General features: G+C 50.7%; 1 protein-coding gene across 11 annotated transcripts in view; it reads right to left on the minus strand.

Moving 5' to 3' along the window:
- The window catches only part of CTIF (cap binding complex dependent translation initiation factor), a 307,297-nt gene that overhangs the window by 198,868 nt on the left and 93,068 nt on the right, over positions 1 to 15,361 (minus strand). The gene's annotated exons all lie outside the window — the stretch shown is intronic.

A 15,361-nucleotide genomic window follows, 5' to 3' on the forward strand; every position in this document is an offset into this window, starting at 1 on the left:
CTCTGCCCTTGGCTGATCTCTGCAACAAGTTCTCCAATCCCTATCTTCACTCCTGATGCCACCCATCCCTCACTGTAACTGAGCAGGACCCTATGGGGCCTTCCCAGAACAGACCCTACCCCCTCCCATGTCCTCTACCTGAAGGAAAACTTCAGCCTCCTAGGCCTTCCCCAAGTTCCAAAGAGTAAATGTAACCAGAGAAGTGAGAAAATGCAGAAACAAAGGAAAACAGACAAGCAAGACAAAAATAATAATAGTTCAGCCATTAAACAAAGGCAAGGACATTTAGTTCCTCCTCTAGGGCTATAGATAATATTTTGAGCCAGGTTCTTTGAGCTGTTTTGCAGATACTGAAACCCCCACCAGGTGGAAGAAGTTAACTGCGTGCCGACCACAAACACATAGACCCCAGATGGGTTGGAACCAGAGGTTGGTAATGTTGACTCCTAATTACCTCACCACCAACTAATCCGAAGAATGCCCATGAGCTGATCACATATCCCATAACCCTCCTCCCTCACCCTGTCTTTAAAAACCTTTCCCTGAAAGCCTTCGAGGACGTTGGGCCTTTTAGGCACTAAGCTGCCTGGACTCCTTGCTTGGCGCCCTGCAATAAACGCTGTACTTTCCTTCACCACAACCTGGAGTCAGTAGATTGGCTTTACTGTGTGTGGGCAAGCGGACCCAAGTCTGGTTCAGTAACATCATGACCCCCACAGTCTGCTTTTCATCACTGCAGTCTTTAAAAACAATACTTCCACCTCCACTGAAGCTGACTGTGTGCGTGCCTTATAACTCAGGACTCCACTCCCAAGTACAAACACAGCCAAAATGTGTACAGACGTCCACCAGTATTACACAGCACAGAAGTACAGAGGAGCACTACTCAGAACAGCTCCAAACTGGAAACCACCCAAATGCCTACCAACATTCGACCAAATGAATCGTGGTGTGTTCACATACTGGAATATTACACAACAGTCAGAATAAACTAAAACAACATGTAATGCCATAAATGAATCCCACAAACATAAAGTGGAACAAAAGAATCTAGATATAAGAGTACCGGCTCTATAATTCAATTTTATATAAAGTTCAAGAACAGGCAAACTAATCTATGGAGAATTCAGACAGTAACCAGAAGCAGGCCCCAGGAGGGTGCTGGGGGGCTGGTAATGTCTGCTCTTAATCTAGGTGCTGGTTACATAGGTGTATTCAGTTTGTGGAAATCTGTTGAACTGTAGGTGCATGGTATGTACACCTTCTTCTGTGTGTGTTACGACCTTCTGGTTAGATTCCTGGTAGCATCCCCAGTCTTTATTTTTATGATGATCTGTCCCTGGACCTGTCATTCCTCAGATCCACTAGCTCATACACTGGGCAATCTTCCTTTGAGATCTTTCCATAGGCCTGGCCCTGGGCAGACACTGAAGACACAAAAGTGGAGAAGTCACAGGTTATGCGTGCAAAGAATGGTATGTGACGACACACACGTAATAAATAATTACAATACAGTGTGAAATGTGCACTGATTCAAGGTGCCACAGTAGGACCAAAGCACAGGCAAATTTCCTGAGAAGTAGGGAAGGACTCCCCCAGAGTAGGGATTCATGGTGATCAGGAGAGTGGAGGGAAAAGGAGGGAAGGGGTCATCTGGGGAAAAGGGCCAGTATGTGGAAAGGGGCCCTGGCAGGATACAATAAGGCATTCTGGGTAACTTTAAGGCCTCCTGGGTTTACACAGGGAGCCCGGCAGCTTGTCAAGGTGCCCCCAGGTGGGCGAGTCAGTGGTTTTCAACATCACCCACTCTCAGTCTTGGTCAGGGGCCTACTAGGGGCCTCACAAGTGCTCCTCAGTGATTGTCATGGGTTGAATTGTGTCGTCACCACCCCTCCCCGATCCCCGGCACCACCATTATTCATACGCTGAAGTCCTAACCCCCAGTCCCTCAGAATGTATTTGGTAACAGGCTCATTGCAGATGTAATCAGTTAAGATGAGAGTGGGCCCTAACCCACTATAACCGGTCTCTTTATAAAAAGAGGAAATTTGGACACAGTGACAGATGCACACAGAGGGAGAACGCCAGGTGAAGAATGGAGTTACGCTGCCACAAGCCAAGGAACTTCCCGAAGCTGGGAGAGAGGCCTGGACAGATCCCTTCCTAGCTCCTTCACAGGGATCATGGCTCTGCTGACACCTTGCTTTCAGTCTTTTGGCCTCCAGAACTATGAGATGACAATCCATTTCTGTTGTTCTAAGTCACCTAGTTCGTGGTCAAACGTCCTAAATCAAGCAGCCCTAGCAAACTGATAACGGTGATCAACCATCCATCACCTCCACAAACCCCTTGTGAGGGCAGTCCATCACGTCCCCACTTCCCACAGCCAGCAGACAACCCCCCTGTGACTTTCTCATGTCCTTCAGCCACATGAAGCACCAGAGGGCCCCGGGGCCCCACCTCCTGCAAACAGACAAGCTCAGACCCAGGCTGGCTCAGCTAGTCTCTGATCTCCCCACACCACCTCCCCAGAGACGGCCCAGGAAGAGTCCCACCTGCTGTCCTCCCTGTGCCCCCCCCAGCTGGAGACCACGGCCAACATCACCCCAGAGCCTGCCGAGCAGAGCTTACATGGACACTGGTGAAAAGAGAAAAGGCATGAGGATGTATGTGTGTGTTTAGATTCTGCACTTACTGAGCGCCACCCACATACAAGGCACTGAGAAGCCGGCTAGAAATAACCCCAAACGAGGCTCAGCAACCTGCCTCTCCCTCCCCCAGCGACCAGAGACACCCGGCGCCTTGGCAATGAAGCCCCATGACTTGGGGGTTTGGTTTTGTTTTTAGTTCTCATTTTCTTCAGGTCGGGCAGAGGCGGCCAGCAAGGTCTTCTTACTCACTGCGTCCTACTCTGCGCATCCCGACTCACCAATCCCTCAAGGTAGAAACCAACCTACTTCCCAGAGAGAGAGCAGTTTGAGGGTAGTTTCCAGCTTCTAATCGGTCTGAAGGAAAAGGAACACAAACTGGCCAGTAGAAAGGTTGAGGCCCAGCCTCCCAGCAGAAGGGGCCCAAGTGCTCAGACCCTCACAGACACCAGGCAGGAGATAAGGAGGGGATGAGGAGAGGAGGGGAGCGTTCAGGGGAGGCTGAGGGAACAAAGGGCTAATGGGAGAGAGGGGCACCCAGAGTGTGACCTCGGATGAGTCACGTAACCTGCCTGGGCTGCATCCATACACTGAGGACTGGGTCCTCCCTCTGGCACCACCAGCCTGAAGCCTTGGGTCACTCAGGCTCTAAGTGGCTGGGAACTTTCTCACGATGCCCTGAGACCTCCCACAATCCTCCTGTGAATCAACCACAGTCACTCAGGGCCAGAAGCTTCTCCATGTGGCGCCACCTGTGTGCACCTGGATCTTCCCCACACCTGTCCAGTTCCGCTTCCCCATAATCCCTTTCACTATTGACCGTGACGTCTCGTCTCGGCCTTGCTCCTCTCCCGCTCCCTCCAGACGTGCCCCATCCTTCAGCGCTTGACTCCAGAAAACCCCTCCGACCTCCCAAACTGCAGTCACCTCCCTCTGTCCTGAACTTAGCACCTGCATGGGTGACCTGTGGCTGCAGAGCCCACTGGCGGCAGTTCTCACTCCGTCTTACCATCACTCTCTCCTGCTCCAGGGCGTGGACCTGGGATGGCAGGGACCTCTCCAGGTGCCCCAGCACTCTATGTTCAGCGCCCAGGAAGTGTCTGCTGAGTTGACAAACACTTCAAGAGACCTTCACTGTCTTCCTTAAACACGTTGCCATAATGAGCCATGTGACCTCAGCGAAATTAGTTCACCAATTTGGACTTCAGATTCTTCATATTTAAATAAAGAGATCTCCGAAAGTGAAGTGCCATATCCTGTAGATGGGTTTCTTCTGACTGGCATGTGTGCTGCCACCACACCCTCTCTCACCAGGGGCAGACATCACTAATCAATTATGGCACGATTTACAATCTTCTAGGATCAGCCCCTCCTTCCCTTCCTTCTTTGAGTTGTCTCATCACCCTACCCATCCCAACTCCTGGTGCCCTGCTTGCTTCAAATGCCACTTTGAAATTGCAGGTGGCTAGAGCGACTCACTTTCTATCTAGGAGACAGGCCCCCACCCTCCCGAGATGTTAAGTGGCTTGTTCACAACACCCTTCCCAGGCCTCAAAGATGATTACCAATAGGTACAGCATTTTAAAATGACTTCTAAAGCAAAGGTCAAAAAAAATATATCAAACTAAACCTTGCTTCCAAAGCACACGTCTGAGACCTCACCTGGAGTGAAGTTCACTTCCTCCTTCAGGATAGTAACACAAGTCTCTTCCTAATCCCTGACCCTTTAAATACACAACTCACTCTGGCACTTACAAGTTCAGCTTACGTGGAGTGGACCATTGCTTAGTCATCACTCTCTTAGACCCATAAGGATGTTAATCTCCCCAAGTAAGTTTTTTTTTTTTTCAAAAAATTTTTATTGTGGTAAAATGCACATAACATAGAATTTACCATCTTAACCCTTTTAAGCGTACAGTTCAGTGGTACTAAATATATTTACAATATTGTGTAACCATCACCACCATCCATTCCCGTAACTCCTTTCATCTTGTAACACTGAAAGCGTATACCCATTAAATACCAACTCCCCATTTCCGCTCCCCCCAGCCCTGGCGACCACTATCCTATCTTCTGTCTCTAGGGTTTTGACAACTCTCAGTACTTCATACAAGTGGAATCACACAGTATTTGTCTTTTTGTGACTGGCTTACTTCACTTGGCATAAGGTCCTCAAGGTTCATCCATGACCCCAATTAGACTTTAAGCTCCTGGACCACAGCTGCTTTCTGTTCTTGTGTCCCCAACGTGGTCAAGCCGGGCACACGGTAGGTCCGCCTCAGATGGCTGCCAACTGATTAAAGAGACTCTACCCTGAGAGACTGAGGCCCTGCTGCCTCTGTACCTGAGAGACTGATTCCCAGATTAGGATGTCAACATGGATTCACCAACCTAGGATCTGAGGCCCCTAAAGAGTGAGGAATGCAGGATGGAGAGAGGGAACAACCATGAAGAAAGGACGGGAAGGTCACAGCTTAACCCAGGACTGCAAGCACCTCACAGGTACGAGCACAGTTCACCTTAAAAACAGCTCAATTAATCAAGGGCGATGCGAGTGCACGTAAGTCTCCCTCCTGGTCCGGGGGCTGGAGTCTTGGCCACCACCCCTCATAGCAGGGAGGGGAGGCCATCTACTCTCGAGGGCCCTGTGCAGAGAGAACCACAGCTAAGGGAGGTGCCTGGGCATCTCAAGCTCAGGCCCCAGCCTCTTCTGAAGCAGCATCCCTGGCAGGGGACCCACCAGCCTCAGGGACAAGGCCCCACTGGCTGATGAGTGGGAAAGAGTGACAGAGCAGCAGCTGCTGGAGAGGATGCCCCAGGAGATGCTCTGTAAAGGGAGCCCCCCCCCACCTCCCTGCATGTGCAGATCAACCTCGAGGAGCTGGTACCATCTCCGATCGGAGGTGAGAAGCATTTTTTCAGTACTTCATAGCTTATAGACCCTCTCCACGCATTTTTCCTCATTGAAGCACTACGACTCTCACCCATCCTCGCAGGAGCCCAGAGAACTTATTCCTGAGCCGATGGAGATAACCTGAGCCCTATTTTAAATGCTGGAAAACTCCAAAACCACTGCAGTTCCCAGCAAGCACCTGGCTACTCAACCCTCCCCCCATCACCCTCCCATCAGCTCAACCTCTGGTTCCGTTGACAGCATCCCTCAGCCGGCGGAAGCCTCTGCTCTCACCCCTCCATCTCCACAGGGTAGGTCTCATTACTCCTCATGAGCACCTACCTCCTGCCTCCACTCCCTCCCCCACACGCCGTGACTCTGATTCTCGGAGCTTAGGAACAGAAGTGCTAGGATGAGCCCCTCACAGACCGAGGGGCTGCAGCCCACACTCTGCACAGTCCTGGGGAAAGAATAATGTGCACAGCCTCCCTGGAGGAGGCGACAGCACTGGGCAAGAATCAGGACCCTCGGGCCGCTGAACAGGATGTGGCTGAGGGCTGTGGGCAAGCCTGTGGCCTCTCTTGCTGAATATAGTAGGAGGGTGGGCCCCACCAAGGCCAGTGTTGTAACGGGGAGGGGGAAAGTGTCTGGAGAAGTCCACAGTGAAAATCTTGGTCACGGAGATGACTTACTTATCGTTGCTCCATCCGACAAGATGACTGCAGCACGTAACAAGGATCTGGACACCTCCTTAGAGTTTGTGGCAATGGGATGTGACCGGCATATAATCACTGCATGTAACCTTTTACCAACAGGGGCTGAAGAAGGGGCCTAGCTCTTGGAAACAAAATCTGTGTCCTTCAAGTTTCAGCCCAGAGAGGGAAGACCCTCACCTGCAGAGCCTTCATTTCTGTCCCTTGTTCAGGCCGAGGTGGTGACCCAGGGGATGCCCAGAGGGGCCAGGACTCACCGGCAGAGTGACTGCTGCCACTGAACTGACAGCCAGGAACCTAACAGCTTCTCACGTTCATCCCCAGCACCCGCCGGCGCTGGGCTGACAGCACCCAGGCGACCCTGGGGCCACCTGCCACGCTGACGCACGTCCAGCCAAAGCCCCTGAAGCCATAAAGTGCCTGGATGTTCCCCGCTTCTTGAGTTCTGGACACCAACCCTCAAACTTTGCAACCCCTAACAAACACACAGGGCAGGGACGATGGTGGCGGGAGCTTGGCTGTTCTGCTCACTGCTACAGGGGCCTCGGCATCCTCCTTGGCACACTGGCAAAGCTTTGTGTTGGTATGCGGCTCAGACACCGCCTGTGAAGGGGCTCTGGGGCCACACCAAGCTGCTGAACGTACAAGATTATATTCCTCTTTGGGCCGCTGTGCTCTTCCTGGACTTGGAGAAAACAAATCTCCTTTCCACCCACTCCGAGTCTTTCTCTCTGATGGGATCAGCTCGAGAGCCTTCCTCCCTGTGGCTCTGCTGTTTCCTCATCAGCTGGTGCCCCGCAAGCCCACGGCACATCCAGCACATACCCCAGGGGTTGATTCCCTTCCTGATCTACTGTGTGCTCCAAGTGGTGTTCTAGAAACACTAATCCGCTGGCTCACAGATGTCAGTGTGCATCGGAATCATCCAGGGAAGGGACTGAAATGGTTTAAGTTTAGGGCAGCTGCAGTGGTGCATGGAACACGCTTTTGGAAACAGTGGATATTAAAAAGTTTTGTGGGGGACAAAAAGTTTAAAAAGGCTCCTCGGTCAAATATTTGGGACACACAGAGTTAAAAGAGTTGTTAAATCAATACTTTACTGCAGAACTTCTCAGTGCCTTTATTGGTCTTGGATGGATGCTGACTCTTCAAGTAGGTGGCAGCACACTACACAGCTTTGCCCAAACTCCTCCGGCCAGAAACCCACCGCACTCTTCCTTCTCACCCCACACAGCATCCTGCAGGACCATGGTTCCCCCACCGGGAAACAGACATCTTAAACTATCTGTTAACTCTCTTCCCCAATTAGTCTGCCATCCCCTCAATTGCAGTAGCCCTGGCTTCACTTTTCTGTTGTGTTCCCCTGCCTCCTCACCCCCACCACCTTCCTAGTCTTGGGATGCAGCATCATTCATTCTTTTTTTTTTTTTTTTCGCAAGGACTCAGTGGCCAGGTACCGAGAGCTCTCCGCAAAGCCTCACTGGCTTCTTCGAGAACATTCTCCAGGTTGCAATTCCACAGTTGGCCCTGGTGAACACGGCTTTCCTCTGAGTCCCACCCTTTCCCTGGCCCTGAGGTCACCCAGCCCCTGCCAACACCCCGCCAGGTTGTTGCAATGCCAAGGTTCTGAGGAACCGTGTCAAAAAAAAAATCACCCTTTTCAGTGGATCGTTTTTTAGCACTTAAACGCTGCTGAATCCTTCACAACAGCTTCTTTTACTGACAATTAGGGGGCCCCTTGACAGGGTGAATCGTGCTGCTCTCAGAACAGATCACAAAGGGATAATAAGCACCTTAAACCATGTGGAAAAAGAAATGGAAACGGCCTGCCCACGGGCAGGGAGACTGAAGCTGCCTCTGAAAGGGCCACGCGGGGTGCACAGCTACCCCAGGTCAGGGGTGACAGAGTCCAGAGAATGATAACAGCAAACACTGACGCAGCACTCACTGTACACCAGGCACCATCTGAGCACTTTACATCTGTTACAACCCTAGGAAGCAGCTGTTGCTATCACCATCCCCATTTCACTGATGAGGAAACTGAGGCTCAGAGAACTTGCCCGCATTCACCCAGCTAGTTCCCAGGAACGCATATGAGTGTGGACCAGAGTCTGTGCTCTTAACCACTGCACTCTGCAGATATATTACTCAAATCACTTCTGACCTCACTGTCGAGTTTCCCATAATGCAGGAGCATACCCATATCCCTACGAACATTTGGGTTTCCCGAGTTCTTCTCTTGGGAAGGCAGCGCTGGTGCAGGGAGTAAATCACTTGCAGTGAGGAAAAGAAGGAATGTAGGGGTGCAAGATAGAATGTGTAGGGTCGGGGGGCTCCGTGCATGAGTGAATGAAACAAGATGGGAGTGAGTCACTGTACAGTAGAAAAACATGCCAAGTCAGGTGCAATGGGAAAAAACGACCCTCTTCTATACCGTTGTTTTTTCTTTATTGATATACAACTGCAGAGTCATTTCTGCTTGTGTACGTGTGTGTGCACAGGTATGTGCGTGTTGACAACCCCAGGCTGCAAAGGTTTAGAAATAAGGCAGAGTCTGGCTAAACAAGGCAGGGGGCAGCAGGAGGACTCCCCCCATTAATGGGAGGGTCACAGGCAAAGTTCCAACTAGAGGATGTCCGGGCATGCCAGTCTGAGTTTCCCCAGCATGTCTGCTGCTGGGTCAGCCGCACCAGAGCTGGCCAGCCTGAGACTGCGGCTGCAGCACCAGGAGCCTGCAGGGACCAGGGCCTGAACTCCCGGACTGCAGAACCAGGGGCCAGCTGCTGGTCGTCAGCTCTACAGGGCCCAGCCTGGGCACCAGAGACATGAGGGAGGTACAGCCCCTGCTCCTGGGAAGGGGCTCATAATCCCAGTCCATTTCCCCTTCTTGGTGCAAAATGTTCTTCCATAGATTCTGTCCATGACGATGGCCAAGAGCAAGCAAACCCCACAGACTCAGGGCTCCCGGGGGAGCCGATAGGGAGGGCTATCCCTTTAAACAATGGACAAGACCTCTCCAAGGATGCCCTCCCAAGTCCCCTGCCGCCAGCCCCAATATATCACCCACGTTAGTGGGTTAACACAGTGCTAGGCACTGTGTGGCCACAAGAGGCCCGAGGTGATCGTCCCTGCCCCACAGTTCTTACCACCTAGCCGGAGCGTCACAGAAAAGGAAGAAAACAACTGAAGACAACATGTAGTGAAGCACCATGTGATATGATGCATGCCACCCATGCTGCGGGCTCCAGGGGAGACTGTGGCTCTGGACTCCAGGAAAAACTTCCTGCGAGTAACAACACGGATGGACTGAGTGGGGAAAGCAGGAGTCTAGGCCTGCAAGCTGCTTCCTGGGGCCCCAGGAGGGTTGCTGCAGCTCCACAGACCTGAGCTCCCTCTTCAGTATCATATTGGACTAGAACGGTGATTACCGAGTTGGGGTGGAGGCGGGAAGAAGAGCATGAGACACTGGGAGAGTGTGGTGCATTATACAGGATGTTTGGAGACCAAAGAACTGCAAAGGCATCTCCTGGGCCAAAACAGGGGCTTCCTGTAACGCCAGGTCCAAAACTCCTCTCAGACCCAAACCGCCAGACTTTGAGGGTGACTTGGGTTTGCTTGAAGAGACAGGAAGTGAGGACCCAAGCACAGATCAAGGGTGGGGCAGGGCAGGGCCCAAGGGAGAAGCAGTCCTGTCCTGGTGTGTGTGTGTGTGTGTGTCTGTGTGCATGGTGTGTGTGTGGTGTATGTGTGTGGTGTGTCTGTGTGTGTGTGTCTGTGTGCATGGTGTGTGTGTGTGTGGTGTGTGTGGGGGGGCATGTGTGTGTGTGTCTGTGTGCATGGTGTGTGTGTGTGTGGTGTGTGTGTGTGGTGTATGTGTGGGGTGAGTGTGTGTGCGGTGTGTGCGTGGGGTGTGTGTGGGGTGTGTGTGTGGGGGCGTGTGTGTGTGTCTGTGTGCATGGTGTGTGCGTGGTGTATGTGTGGGCTGTGTGCGTGCGGTGTGTGTGTGGTGTGTCTGTGTGCATGGTGTGTGTGTGGTGTATGTGGGGGGTGTGTGCGTGCGGTGTGTCTGTGTGTGTGTGTCTGTGTGCATGGTGTGTGTGTGGTGTATGTGTGGGGTGTGTGTGTGTGGTGTGTGTGTGGTGTGTCTGTGTGTGTGTGTCTGTGTGCACGGTGTGTGTGTGGTGTATGTGTGCGGTGTGTCTGTGTGTGTGTGGGGGGTGTGTATGTCTGTGTGCATGGTGTGTGCGTGGTGTGTGTGTGGTGTGTGTGCGCGCACGGAGCGTGTGTGTGTGTGTGTGTGTGTGTGTGTGTGTTTTCCCCATGTTCAGCACCAAGGACAGCACCCCCACGTGCTGGTAGGAAAGATGGTGATGGACCCCCAATATTTTAATCTTCCTACAATAGAAAGGCCTGAGGCAGGAGAACAGCAGAGCAGAGACCGGAAGACAGAGCCTCCTGAGTAGTACCAGAGCTGAGTTCAGGAGCAGAAAAGGCCGTTCCCTTCACTCTGGAGCTTTCCTGTCTGTCTGTCCAATCTGTCCCTTCTCTCTCTACCCTCACTGTCTTTGAATTAAGACCCAAAACCAAGGGAGGAGTGGGAGATAATGACTCCCTGTGGCCAAGTATATTTCTCCAGTCTCTCGGCTAATTAATCATGCCTTAGGATTTAAATGGCAATATTATTAGCACCTACCCTAGACTGGGCCACAGCAGAGCCCACTTCTGGTTGGCTGCCTGTCCAGCATCTGCTAAAGTAATGGGGGCCCACTCAGCTGTCCCTAGCCCCATACCTTGCCCATGCCTCTGTGCACAGAAAGGATCTCATCCTCCAAGGTTCCTCACTAGGAGGCCTTCTTGGAACTCTCCAGTTGCTGGAGATATCTCCCTTCCTGCCAGAGCCAGACTCAGAACCACACAAGGCCAGGGAGGGAAGGGGCTGAGAGACTCTGGCCCAGGACTGACCTAGGAGTTCTGCAGAGATGCTCCCAGAGTGATGAGGTGGATAGAGTGGAAGAGAAAGCAGGTGGGTTCCTTCCCCTGCCTCACCAAACAGTTCTGCCCTTTTGGTTTTCTACATGAGATTTCCTTGAAAGACTGTGATGAAACAAAAGGTTCTGTACTTTAAAAAATTTAACTTTTATTTTAGATAACTGTAGATTCACATCTAGTTGTAAAAAATAATAGAGATCCCATGTATCCTTTACCCTGTTTCCCCGCCAAGGAAAACCTTATAAAAGTACATAGTTCAGATCACATCCAGGGTACTGAGAGCAATACCCTCTAGAATGCTGAACATTTCCATCGGCACAAGGAGCCTTCCTGCTGCGTTTTTGTACCCACCCACTTCATCGTGCCCCCCTCCCCTAATCCTGAAGAACTGCTAACCTGCTCGCCATTTCTATAATCCTGTCATTTCAAGAATGGTATAGAAGCGGAATCATAGAGTATGTACCTTTGGGGGATTAGCCTTTTTTCACTCCGCATAATTCCCTGGAGATTCATCCAGATTACTGCATGTGTCAAGAGTTGATTCCTTTTTATTGCTGAGCGCCAGAACTTACTTAACCATTCACCTGTTGAAGGGCATCTGGTTTATTTCCAGCTTTTGGCTATGACGAGTAAAGCTGCTATAGACATTCAAGTACAGGATTTTGTGTGAACATAAGTTTTCATTTCCCTGGGATAAACACCCAGGATCGCACTTGCTGGATCATATGGTACTTGAGGTTTAGTTTCATAAGAAACTGCTTTCCAGAATGGCTGCACCACTTAACATCCCCACCAGCCATGTGTGAGTCATCCAATTTCTCTGCGTCTTCACCGACATTCGGTGTTGTCACTGTTGTTTGTTCCTTTTTTCATTTTAGCCATACTGACAGGTGTACAGAGATACCTTGCTGAGGCTTTAGTTTGCATTTCCCTAACAGCTAACAATGAACATCTTCTTGTGTGCTTAGTTGCCATCTGTATATCCTCTTTAGTGAAAAATGTCTCGTCACGTATTTTGTACATTTTCTAATTGCATTGTTTTCAATGCTGAGTTTTGAGAGTTCTTTACATATTCTAGATGCTTGTCCTTTGTCAGATATATGTTTTGCAAACTCTTCCCCCTCATTATAACTTGTCTTTTCATGCTCTCAACAGGGTTTTTCCCAGAGCAAGAGTTTTTCATTTTGATGAAGTCCAATTTCACATCTCAGTGTTGACATTTATTGTCTTCATTCGTTCACTTTGAAATCTTCCCAATTCTTGGTATGACAAATGATTTTTGATTGTAATCAGGACACTTTCATGTTATGTAATGAGACTCTGAATCTCATTTAAATCTTCTGTTTTAACTGGCTTTTTGTGGTACCACTCTGTCAGGGGACAGGGGGCGTGGGCACGACCTCAGTACTGTCAGTGGAGCATTTGTTATGGCTCAGTGGAGGTAAGAGTTCCAGGACTCCACATGGTCCCCACTGACCCTGCTATGGGGGCCTCACGACCACCGGGCAACAGTGCAAGTCCCAGCTCTCTAGTAGAACCTCCTCCGACTCATGCCAGCAGGGAGGGGAGGGCACCTCTATCCTGCTGAGTGGGGGTGGGAGTCCAGGTACCCCACATGGCCTCCAACAATACCATGGGGGCAGGGAGCTTCTTACCAGCCAGCAGAGATGAAAGTCACAACTTCCCACTTGACCTTCTCTGACATCACACTGCTGAAGGAGTTAGGGGGCCGCATTACAGCCCGGAGAGTGTGCAAGTCCAGGTTCCCACTGGTTATTTGCTTGTGACGGTGGGGATGGTGCTACAGTTTTTTTCTGTGCTGTTTGGCTGGGGTAGAGCAGCTATTGTCTAAAAGTTTTCTATCTTGCTAGACCTAAACTTCTATTCTTTTCCTGGACCTAAGCTTAGAGAGAATAGGCTTTTATTGGAACTTTCAAAAAAAAATATCTGTGTCCACTGGCATTTCCTGGTTACCCACATCTTCAGCTTCAAGTCTGGGATATGGGAGGCAAAAGGAAAACCCACGGAGGTCACTCCTGTGTCAATACTCAGGTCCCAAGGTCCCTAGCTGGTCTGCCTTCTCTCTCTGTTTCAGAATCTTATATTTGTTTTATATAGAATGTTCAGGGTTTCAGTTGTACTTAGCAGGAGGAATATAGAAAAGAACATCTATTCCATCTTCCCAGAAATAGAAATCTGTATTTTTCACAAAACATTTTGATGACCTTAAGTCTAGTTCACCTCCTCATTTTTCAGAGGAGAAACTGAGGCTGCAGCTAGATGACGTATCTCACCAGTGATGGAATAGCGAGTCAGAGGTACAGAAGCCAGGACTCACGTCTCCTCACTCCAGTCCTCACGTCTCCTCACTCCAGTCCTCCAATCAGATGCCGTTACCATGACAGCATGGCTCCTCCCCCTCCATGCCCGGGTATCTGACCTCCTCTACAGACGCCAGCTGCAGCCAGCTCCCCTCCTCCCGGTATTCACACGCGGCTCTAGAATGTTGCTTGTCCACTCGAGAAAGTCTTCTTTCTCTAAGCAGACCCTGGGTACTCTGAGGGCAGAGACCAGGCCACATGGCTCATACTGTTTACAGCGTGGGCTCGACGAATAGTTGCCGACTGCTCTCCCTATAGAAGTCAATCATCAATATTGTTTGGTAAGCGTTGTATCCTGGTTCCTCCAGGTGAGCTGGAGCCAGAAGTCACTCCGAGGACGGGGACAGATGGCATCTTCTGGAAAAGAGAGGCTCACATGCTGGGAGCAGCAGAAGTACACAGATCATGCCATGTCCAGTTTGGGGAGGCTTATTAAGAGGAAATATAGTCTATGTTTATGGTGCTCCCAGAAAAGTAACCCAGGATGGGACAGGACGTGGGAAGCAGTGTGTCACGTCCCAGACTTCTTAGCACTGTGGTTTAAGTGCCCATCTCCCGCCCCGCCCCCATGCCCACTCTACCCTCTACATACACAGAGACTGCACCCATTGCCTTCACCATCCCGATTCCTGGTTCCTAGCATGGTGGCTGGCACAGGGGCCCTCAACGATGACGTGCTGGTTGGATCAATGGATGAAAGAACAAATAAATAAAGGAATAAATGAACCACAACAACAGGGAATAGCTGCAGGAATGAGGATGCTTAGCTTAGAAAGCAGACTTGCCACGGCAGACTGTGGGGGAGAGGCCAAATAGCTGTGCACAAAAGGAATCAAACTAAATCCATCAGCTGGAGTTATGGAGAGGTGGTCTGGGCTGAATCAAAGACCGACATTGTTATCAGTGGAGCTGTCTCACATGCTCTGAGATGCCTTGTGAAGCAGTGAGTTCTCCATTTCTGGAAACGTCCAGCAGCCCAATGGCCTCATGAAGCAGGGGGATCCTGCACTGCAGGGAGTTGGATCAGGTGACCTCTGAGCTTCTTCTCATCCTGAGAGCCCACATCTTCAGGGTTCACTGGAGACCTGCCTAGCTCTGGATTTAATGTGGTAAAGGAGGTAAGGGGGGGCGGAAGTCAGCCACAGCCCCGTTGAGTCTCCACTAGAAGTGGAACATGTGACAATCATTCTAGCCAGTCACCAACCAGTTCTGGTTCCCCTGGTCCAGGCGTATAGTAGGATTCTCCTATTTAGTGTGCTTATGGTTGGGTGGGGCCACGGGACTAGTTCTGGGCAACAAGCTAAGAGTGGAAGTGATGTGTGTTACATTTAGGTTGCAGCGTTGAATTGCCTCCGGTGCTCTTTTCCCTCCGTCGTGGCAACTGCTCCACCAAGCTGGGTCCTAAATGGATGGCTTAAAGTTACTAAGATTCAGAGCTGTTTGTTACTGCAGCATTTCCTAGGCTATCCTGACTGATACAGGGGGACAGAATTTACCTGTAAGGAACGACAGAGAAAATACAAGCCATGCAAGGTACACAAATGCGTGGGGTTGGACAGCAGCTCCAGCAACTCAGCGTGGTGTATAGACACCCCATCCCCCGCCACTCTGGTAAAACCCAGCACCAACCAACGACTCCAGCTGTGCCCACTCCTCCTGTCTAACATCCCAACATCATGGCCAACTTCAAGTCTCTGCTAACACCGCTTCTTCTCTCTTCACCTTTTTCTCTCTTCC

The sequence above is a fragment of the Phocoena sinus genome, chromosome 14 (assembly GCF_008692025.1).
Source record: "Phocoena sinus isolate mPhoSin1 chromosome 14, mPhoSin1.pri, whole genome shotgun sequence".
NCBI lineage: Eukaryota > Metazoa > Chordata > Mammalia > Artiodactyla > Phocoenidae > Phocoena > Phocoena sinus.